The sequence below is a fragment of the Bos indicus x Bos taurus genome, chromosome 20 (genome assembly GCF_003369695.1).
Source record: "Bos indicus x Bos taurus breed Angus x Brahman F1 hybrid chromosome 20, Bos_hybrid_MaternalHap_v2.0, whole genome shotgun sequence".
Taxonomy (NCBI): domain Eukaryota; kingdom Metazoa; phylum Chordata; class Mammalia; order Artiodactyla; family Bovidae; genus Bos; species Bos indicus x Bos taurus.
In genome coordinates, this window is record NC_040095.1 from 55,321,781 (window position 1) to 55,332,339 (window position 10,559).

A 10,559-nucleotide genomic window follows, 5' to 3' on the forward strand; every position below is an offset into this window, starting at 1 on the left:
TGTCTGATGGTAGAATCCCTATCAGATTTTCAGATTTCTGAGGAAAAAGAATCAACCTTGATATCTCCTTGTGCTTGTAACATATTCACTGTACCCACAAGGCAACCATGCTTTTTGAGTAGAGCTCTAGTGAATCTACCCTGCTCTACAGCTTCTAGAGCTGTTGTTGACATCACCTGGCTTGCACCTTGCATCTCTCTCTGTTTCTACTCTCATAGTCCCTGGGTACTGGGGCCTCTGATATTTTATTTTTAATGCCAAGTTTCTGCCTGTGCTCTATTGTATCCAATGGACTTCCTTTAAGCATCTACCATATATTCAAGGATTTCTAAATTAATCACCTAACTGCCTCTGGGCCCTTGCAGATTTCATTTCTAAACTGATTGGATCAACCTGAAGACATTTTGTCCCTCCTCTTATTATCTCAGTCCACTTGATCACCCAACCTTGCTGCTTGTCTGTCATTTATTTTCTTGCTCTTCGAGTGTGATATAAATTCATTCTCTCTGGACTCTCAATCTTTTCAGTTGCTTTCTGATGGGTTTTGTCTTTTCTTCTTGGTTTAGAACTTTCATAACCATTCTGACAGTCATGCTCTCTCATCTCAACTTAGGTACTCTCTTTCCAGGTCTTCCCTGGTGCGTCAGATGGTAAAGAATCCACCTGCAATGCAGGAGACCTGGGTTCAATTCCTGGGTTGAGAAGATCCTTGGAGTAGGAAACGGCAACTCACTCCAATATTCTTGCCTGGGAAATCCCAAGGGCAGAGAAGCCTGGCAGGCTACTGTCCATGGGGTCACAAAGAGTCAGACATGATAGCATACTCTCTTCCTAACAGTCTTCCTTGGAGGCAGTTTGTCATCTAATCGGTTCTGGATGTAAGAAAAGACTGACTCTCACAGTCTCATATCTTTTAGGTGTGGTCTAGCTTCCCATTTGCCACATTCCACTTCATCTTCATGTTTTTCTGTGTTTTACAACTCTCTTTGTGAATAAAGAACCCTTTAAGGGCCTTTTTTCTAAAGAAGATTTTTAAAATTTTCTTGTCCAAACTCTCACCAACAACAAAAAAAAGGGAAACAACTCAGTTCACTGTATATTTAAGAAAACCATTGGCTCAATTTGTATAATTAAGAATTAAGAAATATCTCGCTTTTAGCTGTCAGTCACTGCTTGCCTACTAGGGATAGAAAAAATAGTGACATATTTTTAATTCTTTGTGTTTTTCTGAAAAGAACACAGAGAAAATCTGTTTAATGACCCAATACATGAAGAGTTTGTTCAGTGACTTGCTTGCACATTAAGGAAGAGCTCCAGGATGTCCAAATTTTATGGCAACTATTAGAAGCACACATGCACACACAAAATAACCCAAACATGAAGTCATTTCAGACATTATTTTGTTTACTTGTTTTATTTATTTATTATTTCCAGCACAATCCAAAACAGAGAATATATTTGTTAGCAGTGAATTTTCAAATCACTCTAGAAAAACATTAAATATTGTGTTTCTTTGTTCAGCCTTGTTCAAAGGCTGCTCTAGTGGTTTGAAAGAGACAAAAGACGTCTCTTAGTGAACACTGCCATTCCTCTAGGGGAAAGCTCTACCCATATAACAGCTATTTTAAGATGTTGAAGATGCATTACCACAGGCTGCAATTACTCTGTGAATCCCAATTTGAATTGAAGTATCATCTCTCAAGGGTGTAATCCTAGGGTCACATTTCCTTTTCCAGGCAAACTAAACCATCTCTTTGACTATTAAGTGCTCGACAGGCAATCTCAGACAACAAAGTTCCTCTTCATCTTTAAGTAAATAAAATAATCTTTTAAAAAAATAGGCAGTTTGAAATTCATAAGAACAATAACCTACAGTGATAATAAGAGCAAATCACCCACAAATAATTACCAATCATGGTCAAATGTTGAATAAAGATCAAATTTACTAATGAAGCTCCTTTAAGCATTATATCTATGTTTTAGATAAATATTATAGAAATGTGTCTCTGATTTTTAAAACTTTGAATGGGCTTTTATAAACCAATAGTGCCATGCTTTCATACAGCAATTATTATTTACTACTATTTGCTTTCTCCTGAAATTGTTACAAATCCTTTAGTGCCCTTTTCAATCAAGAGGACAAACCTGAAATGTCCTTCCAGCTTTTTGGTCCGTGTCTGTGGTTTTTAATCCCCTTTGAAAGATATCGCCAGAGACCCTGACTCTGCCTCTGGTTTGTCCAAACACATTATATGCATAGGTTCAGAGAGCATGTATATTAAGCACAGTCTGGCATCTCATTTTGATTTTTCTCCCAAGTTAAACAATAAATCTAGAGAATACCAGAAAATACTCCTCTATTTCAATTCCCTTGTTTGTTTCTTCTATCTCTTCTACTGTTAGCTTAATTGGTTTTGCTAAAAAGAAAAACTCAACAATAGCTCTCAAATATAAATGATCAAAAATGATCACCTTTATGAAGATGATACACCTGGCCCACACAGAGATGTATGTCTTACCTATGTCTTCTGATTGTGACGATTTCTTCATTTGGATCCTTTTATGTTCTCCCAGTTCCTTGTAGCTAAGAGTTCGCTTGAGATACCGTCCCCATTCCCCAGTCCCACAGGCAGTATCTGAGGTCAGGTGACCATCTCCTTCATATGAGTTATTGCACCATTTTCCATCTGGCTTCCCAAATCTCATCTTGCCCTCTCTTCCCACCTACTAGCCATTCTCTACAATTAAGAGAATTTTTAAACTCTAAGAAGTTCATTGAGCCTTTCAGCATCCAGTCTCTACTCATACTGGCCACCTCACATCTCTTTCTGTCTTGCTTCACAGTCCAAGTCCTGGAAATACTGGAAGTCTTTTTGTTCCTAGAACATGCTGTGTTCTCGTCCCCTTCAAGTTCACAGGTATCATACTTCAGTCAGCTTAAACCCTCTTGCCTCTCCTATTTTTGGTCAACCCCCATCCACCCTTTAGGTCTCAACATAATTTTTATTTCCTCCCATAAATTTTTATGTCTAGATCCTTTTCCCCCACCTAAAGTCCTCTACTCTGAGAATTTTTCTATCACAATATTTTTCACATTTTATGTGATGGCTTAATATCCTTTTCTTCACATGAAGGTAAAGTCGTGTCTATCCTGATACCATTATATAGCCAGTACAACAGATACAACTTAATATTTACAAAATGAATGACTCATTGAGTAGTTGGGTAGGAAGATGGAGGTATGGATGAACAGATGTGTTTTTAAATGTGTGGAGTTAGGATGGCTATCTGAGAAAAGGGCAGAGGCTGTGGAAATCAGCAGTGCCCTTGCTACCATCAGTACATCTTCAAAACATGCCACTGACTTCTCTCCACACTGATTTGATACAAGCCAAATTCACTATGAAAAAATGTTTAAAATCCTATTTATATAATCAAGTTTGCTGCTGCTGCTGCTGCTAAGTCACTTCAGTCATGTCTGACTCTATGCAACCCCATAGACGGCAGCCCACCAGGCTCCACTGTCCCTGGGATTTTCCAGGCAAGAGTATTGGAGTGGGTTGCCATTGCCTTCTCCAATCAAGTTTAAAGAAGTGATTTTCAAATAATCACTTATGTATTCATTCAGGCCAAGCTAGTACCTCAGGATAATGAGGTGAAATTTATAGTTTCTTCTCTTAAGGAATTTACAGTCTTGGGAGGTGCTATATAAGGAACTTTAAAAATAAAACAGTATCTTAAAGAAATAAAATGAAGTTATAAAAATTCTACATCATCTTTAAAAAATATTTCAAAAAAATAAAATAAAAAAGTAAAAATAAAAAGATAGAAAAATAAAATAAAATTAAAAAAAAAATACAAATCACTTTTTAAAAGTCCTAAAAATTTTGTAAAATTATTTTGACTGGCAAAAAAAAAGCATGAACTTAAATTCAAAGGTATTTATTTGTCAAATACTTCATCATATGACTTCTACAAAGATTAAATAAGATATATTCATATGAGCAAACTAGCAAAATAAATGGGAGGGAACAGAGTTGAGGCCTGAGACCCAAGAAAAATGATCTGAGGAGGGCTGAGGGTAGAATATTGCCTAAAGAAATGTTCTCCTATGGTGTGTTGAATAGAACATTCCATCACAGTCTCAAAGGTTTTGAGCCCCACTGTGTACAATATGGAACTAAGGACCTGGGAAACATAGTCCTGCTGTTTGTAAATATTAATAGATGTGCCTTCTAACAGTGAGGGGAAGATTGAGAATTCCCCAAGTAACTCTAGGAAATAGTTCTTCCATGGTGAGCACTTAAGAGAGGAACCACACAGAGCCACACTGCCTAGAAGCATCTCAAGAGGGAAAGCAGGTCATTTCAACAGTGCTTAATAGGCTCACAACAGATGTGACTGTATCAGAAACGGGATGGACTGTAAGAAGTGCTGAATTTGAGTATCTGCAGCTAGTCCAAACAATAATTAGTGCATTTGTGATCACTAATACTGATGACAGAATGGAAAAGACCTTGTGCATTTTACCTTCTTTATGATCTACTATAAAGCGGAACACAGTACAGTAGAAAAAGAGGAGCCTGAATTCTCAAGGTGCTCTCAGTTCAGCCTTCTTTTTCTTCTTCTTCTCCCCTCACTCCGGCCTTTTTGGTCCTTATATGGCACTCCATGTGTTCATACAGTAACTGTGCACATTTCTATATTAGCTTTGGTTTATCCAGGGGTGCGCTGGAAAAGGTTTAACAATTCACTCTTGTGGGGAAAAAAAATGCATGAACACCTATATGTACATAATTTTTATTGATGAAAAGGAGTATGAAGTACACAATTAATGAAAATAATAAAATATTCAATATTGTCTTTGTTGTAAATACAGCATAGTCAATTTCAGTTCATTTTCACAGGATATTTGTCCTATTTTTGCTGAAATCTTGTGTCCATAGACAAACTATGGTTGCAATTCCACCATGATTTCATAAAATTAGTCTGTGAATAAATGTTTGATTACTTCCCAGTTCAGAAGTGGTTCATATCATTGACAAACTAATGTAGTTCTGCCATAAATATTGATTGATATTTCCACTATTTTAATGAGGTAAAAAAAAGTGTGAAAATTAAAATGTATGTGACAACTTCACTAATTCATCAATGACATGAAAATTTACTTGCCCAATCAGATAACAGTTTTCAAATACTGGAAGAATATCTCAATTTGTTGCACTATTCACAATATATTAGCTTTAGACATGACATATTCAAGTTTAATCTATATTATTAACAGTTTTCCATTACTTTGTTAAGTCTAGATAATCATCAAAACAGTAAATGATATTCTGATGGAGTAAGTTGAAGGAGAAAGCATTTGCCAGTTTCTGTGGCGTAAATACTCCCATCATGATCAATTTCAGGCTCCAATATAATGTCACTGAACTCAGAGATGGGAAGATAGGCATAGCAACACACCATTACATGGTTTTCCACTAGATAGTCCTAATAGTCATAGAGAACCTCAAGAGCATAAAATAAAATAATTATGAAGTGATAAGCCCTGAATATGCATTAACTATGTTTTTAATAGAATTTATTTAATGGTAAATTTATATAATATGATTTTTAATAATACCCGTAGTTAGCAACAATGTGGCAAGGTTCCTAAAAATTTAACAGCTATCTCTCTTGAACCCATATGAGCCACTCCAGCATAGCACTGATTATTCTTTCTAGATCATTTATCCCTTCTTGCTACTTGTCACAAGCATCAAGCTACAAAATGACTATTTCTTCCTGAAGATCAGTGAATTAGGGATGGGATCGTTCTTCTCCATCACTGGTCCATGAAGGGTTTGGAACATTATAGAAGCTCAACAGATGCTTGTAATGAATACAGATTCATGTAATCAATACATGAGACATTGAGCAATATATGTCTAAAGCAATACCACTTTCGAGCCTGGGACCGGGGTAAAATTCTACTGCAAACCTTTAGCTATCTTTATTTCCTATTTTTGTTTCATAAATGACTCAGTTTAGCAGAGACCACCCTTTTGGTATTAACTCACATTAGAAGAAGCTCATAAAAATATCAATTAGGCAATTTCTGGATTGTTGTTGTTCAGTCACTAAATCATGTCACTAAATCTTTGCAACCCCACTGACTGCAGCACACCAGTCTCCCCTGTCCTTCACTATCTCCTGGAGTTTGACTGACTCAGAGAATCATATCAAAACAGAAAGGACCTTTGCGCGCATGTGTGCACACACACAAAACTAGTGAAATTTCTCACATAGTTGAGTCTTTCTCCAGGAATTGTCCTTGTATGAACAAAGCTGCCCAACCCAATGTCCTTCCTCTGTCCCTGTGACAGCCTGGAAGAAATGACAAATCAGTTAAGGGGCACATGGACTCTGCTCTTTTGCTTCAATTTGCAGGACAATGCTGCAGGGCCATTCCAGCTCCAGGGCTCTCTGAGGGCGGGGATGCGGGTGGGAGTGGAGGTTGGGGGGATCTGCTAAGGCTTCCAGTGCAGCAACACCATCCTCCAACTTTTACCTCCACCCAGCTCTACTTCTTAAACTCATTCAGTTTATGTACACAAAGCTCTACTTCAGAATCTGTTCCTTGGGGACCCCGCATACTACAGCCTTCAGTGTCAGATAATGCTTATCAATGCAACCTCCTGCCAAACAATGCATATTGTGAGAAATATCAATCGAAAAACTGGAGTGTAACATTAGTAAATAGAATAGATAAGCAATTGTAGTAGTATTGACAATTGATTTAATAAGACCTTGGAACTAGAATTACCATCTTAAATGCATCTTTATGGAAACAAAATTGCATATTAATTTAAATAGTAAATCTTCTTATGACTGTTGATTCTGCATTCCAAAATAGACAGTGTTCAGTGTGGTTTAGGAGTTTATTTCAAGGCTTGCATGAAACAAAACATTCTAATCCAAAGAGCTATATTGAGAGTATTTAGTCATTTGCATTATCAATGTAGTGTTTGTAAGTTTGAGATGAGTTGAAATTGGCCATACAAATGAAAAATAGCTTAGCTAACATTAACAATCATTAAAGGGTGAAAATGACCTTAATTTCTAAAAAGGAAGGGCATATTCAATGGTTCCATATTATACAACTCCCATCTTTTGCAATTACACAGGTATCTCTAGATACAGAAGACACTTGGCATGGATGAACAGTTCCCACTCTCAGGTGAAAAGTATTTGATGTTGCATGTTCCCTTCACTTAAATCGGTTTTTAATTTCAAGAGAGGAAAAGACAAAGCTAAAAAGCATTCTCTTAAAATTCCACCCCAATTAGTAGGATTAGAATACTAATGATCACATGCTATAAGGCAACTAAATCTTTTTACAGAGCCACTTTACAGGAGAAGCAGAGGATCAGAGACCTACAACCCAGTTATTTTTTTCTCATGACCATGTAGACACTGCAGGGGCTTTGCATTCTTTAGGCACTAACTGATGACAAACATTTAGATAGGTGTAGACTACTTCATTGGAGAAGGAAATGGCAACCCACTCCAGTATTCTTGCCTAGAGAATCCTGTGGACAGAGGAGCCTGGTGGGCTGCTGTCCATAGGGTCGCACAGAGTCAGACACAACTGAAGCGAATTAGCAGCAGCAGCAGACTACTTCATATGCACCCACTCTAAAACAGGTAAACTAGAGACACTGAATTTTTTATGAGAAATTGCATTATGAGGACAAATGTGAAATGTTAATATAGCAAAGTCAATTTAAGATATTCTGTGTTACTTAAAATAATATTTCAAATTATTTTTTCATCCTTAACACAAATAATAAAAATATGCTCCTTTAAATTGTTTTTGACAGCTCTCACCCATGGATTTGCATGCATCATTTTTATTACCCCAGTAAGTGAAGATCCAGTCCCTCTGCACGTCCAAATCCCTCAGGAGGAAGGGGTTGGGTAAGGGAGAAAGCTGAGGTAGAACTATATCTTATCACTCAACTTGGAATACTTGTGGGAGGAAAAGGGTCTGTGCAAGTCTGTTGTTAAAGGTGGAAAGGAAAGGGAGTATCAGATGAGATTGACAGCGGAAGAGGAAGAGGAGGATGGAGAGTGTGAGGGATCTGTTGAAGACCCAAGAAACACAAAGGGGGCCGGGGCTAAGGAGCCAAAGTTAGTGGGAAGTACGGTGCTGGAGCCCAGAAGTGAGGTCCGCTCTGAGGCAGGGCGGCTTCTCAGGCCCCCTTCCTCATGGCCCATTTGCACCTGAGTTCCTTCCTCCTGCTCCTCCTCCCCAAGATTCCGGCAAACAGGCTGCTTACAAATAGGGCACGTCTTCTTGGTCTGAGTGAGCCATGGGTCCACACAGCGGCAGTGATAGGCATGAGCACAGGGGAGGACCCTCAACTTATCCCCGTCCTCATATTCGTCCAGGCAGATGGCACACACATCATACCGGTCTCCCCTGCGATAGTCGTGGGTAGGAATCTGTTTCAGTTGCTCTTTGGTCAGCAGATTCCGCCAGCGCTGTTTCTGGAAATGGATCCAATGAACTATCACTATGGCTCCCGTGCCCAAAATGAGCATTGCCAAAATCCCATAGAAAAGGATGAAAAAATAGGTGGAGAGGAATCCATTGTCAGGGACCAGAAGCACCTGAGCTCCCTGCTGGTAGATGAAGAAGGCACGCAGGTACTGAGAGCTCTTTTCGCTGATGAACACAGAAGGGATCCAGATCTGCTGCTGGACTTCTTCGTTACTCCCCACCATGTTCAGCAGTTCATTGGAATTCACATTGTGTACCACGGCTGCACCATACCCGGCCTTCTGAGCATGTAGGACCTTGAGGTCAAATTTGCAGTCGAATCTTCGAAGCAATGCAATGAAAACTGATCCGTTAGCCTGGGCTGGGGGAGGTGGGGCAATGGGGCTGCAAGCGTTGGCTGGCTGAGCCTCCACGAGAAACCCCTTAAGTCCTTCCGGACTCAAGGCAGCCCCAAAGAGAGCTGGGAGGTCTGCAAATTCCATGCTGCCATTGTGGTCAGAAGTCGCTCGAATGAGTCCCCTGACAGGGGACGCTCCCCACAGCAGAGTGGCCACGACCACAGGAAGACAGAGGGCTGTAGGGGGCATGGCGACAGCACTGGGGGAAATGCGGAAGAGGCTGTGTCCTGGTGGCATAAGCAGAGTTCTGTGCCCTCCCCCTCTTCCTTTGGGTTCCCAGAGGTCCAACTGCCCCTACGTGCTACTTCCTAGCTACATGATGGTACAGGGAAGGAAAGCCGGCTCCACCCGTTTAGCAGAGCTAGGAGACAGACATTAATGAATCCTTTTCTGGTATACAGATAAAACGGGGAAAGAGCACAGAAGCAAGCATAGACGACAGGAAAACTTCTGAAAAGATGGGGGAGTTCAAAAATGTGGGACTTCCAGGCAGGCGGACCGTTTTCCTATACCCTGGAAAAGGGCTTCCGGTAAACAAAGTCAGGTTGCTTTCTGCCTTGGCCGCTCAAGATGTAGCACTTCCGGTCTTCTCTTCCTTCCTTCTCTTCCTTCCTCCAGTTGCCGTCATCATCGTCGGTACCTTCAGCTCTCGCGAGAGTGCTCACCACACTTCCGGCGATCAGATGAACTCTTGAGTCTATCTTCAAAGACCTCCGAACTCTGGTTTTGCCTGGCATACTCGATCTTGAGTCAAGACAAGCCAAACTGAGAGGATTCTAGCAGATTATTAACTTTAATATAGGTTTTATAACAATTGATTCTGACCTAAGAATGTGTACCAGTATCTACAAGTGTGAGTCCTTTGTCATCCTATCTCTCAAAACAAGTATTTGAAATCTGAGATAATTAATAAATTCTGCCATTATGATACAGGTAACCAAGGATCGTCTGTATTAAAATTTAACATTTTAATCCTTTTATCCCTTTGACACAATACAATCTTTTAAGCTATTTCCCATACCAAAGACAGTATGGAGATAGGAATTAAAATTTTATTTCTTTCTGAGGACCAGTTTAGCCTAGAATACATAAACTTACTGGGTGTTTGGACAGTACATTTTTCTAGGCTATTGTAGATGCCTGAAGATTTTGGTGTAGCATTGGATCCATATGACCAAGGAAATAGCCAGAATATAAAATTGTTGAAACTTAAATAGATACTTTTCCTTGTGACCTCATTTACAACATGAAATGAGGTCCTTTGGTTCTTAGATTTTGCATTTCCATGCAACTGTCTTTTTTCTCTTTAAGAAGTCAAAACTTGGATTAGAAAAGAAAATTATAGGCCACTTTAAATAAAGATGTGCCTCATTGGCCAAGTCAGAAACAGAAAGGTTTTATTCTAAGCACACAGTGTCAAGTTGTCCCTCCAAACTTGGGTGTTCAGCATCTCACATTACAGTATTATCTTGCCATTTTTGTACATTGGTTCCATTTTCCAAAATATTCTTGCAGACTTATCTCTGTGTTGCTGTATTTTTCCAATTTGGAACTAGAACAAGTTATTAAATGCCACTCTTCCTTCTTTCACATAATCTATTCAAGGTGAAGCA

General features: G+C 39.2%; 1 pseudogene; it reads right to left on the reverse strand.

The window, feature by feature from the left end:
- Window positions 1-8,073: 8,073 nt before the first annotated feature.
- LOC113879045 lies at window positions 8,074-9,108 on the reverse strand (annotated as a pseudogene).
- Between the last annotated feature and the right edge of the window lie 1,451 nt (window positions 9,109-10,559).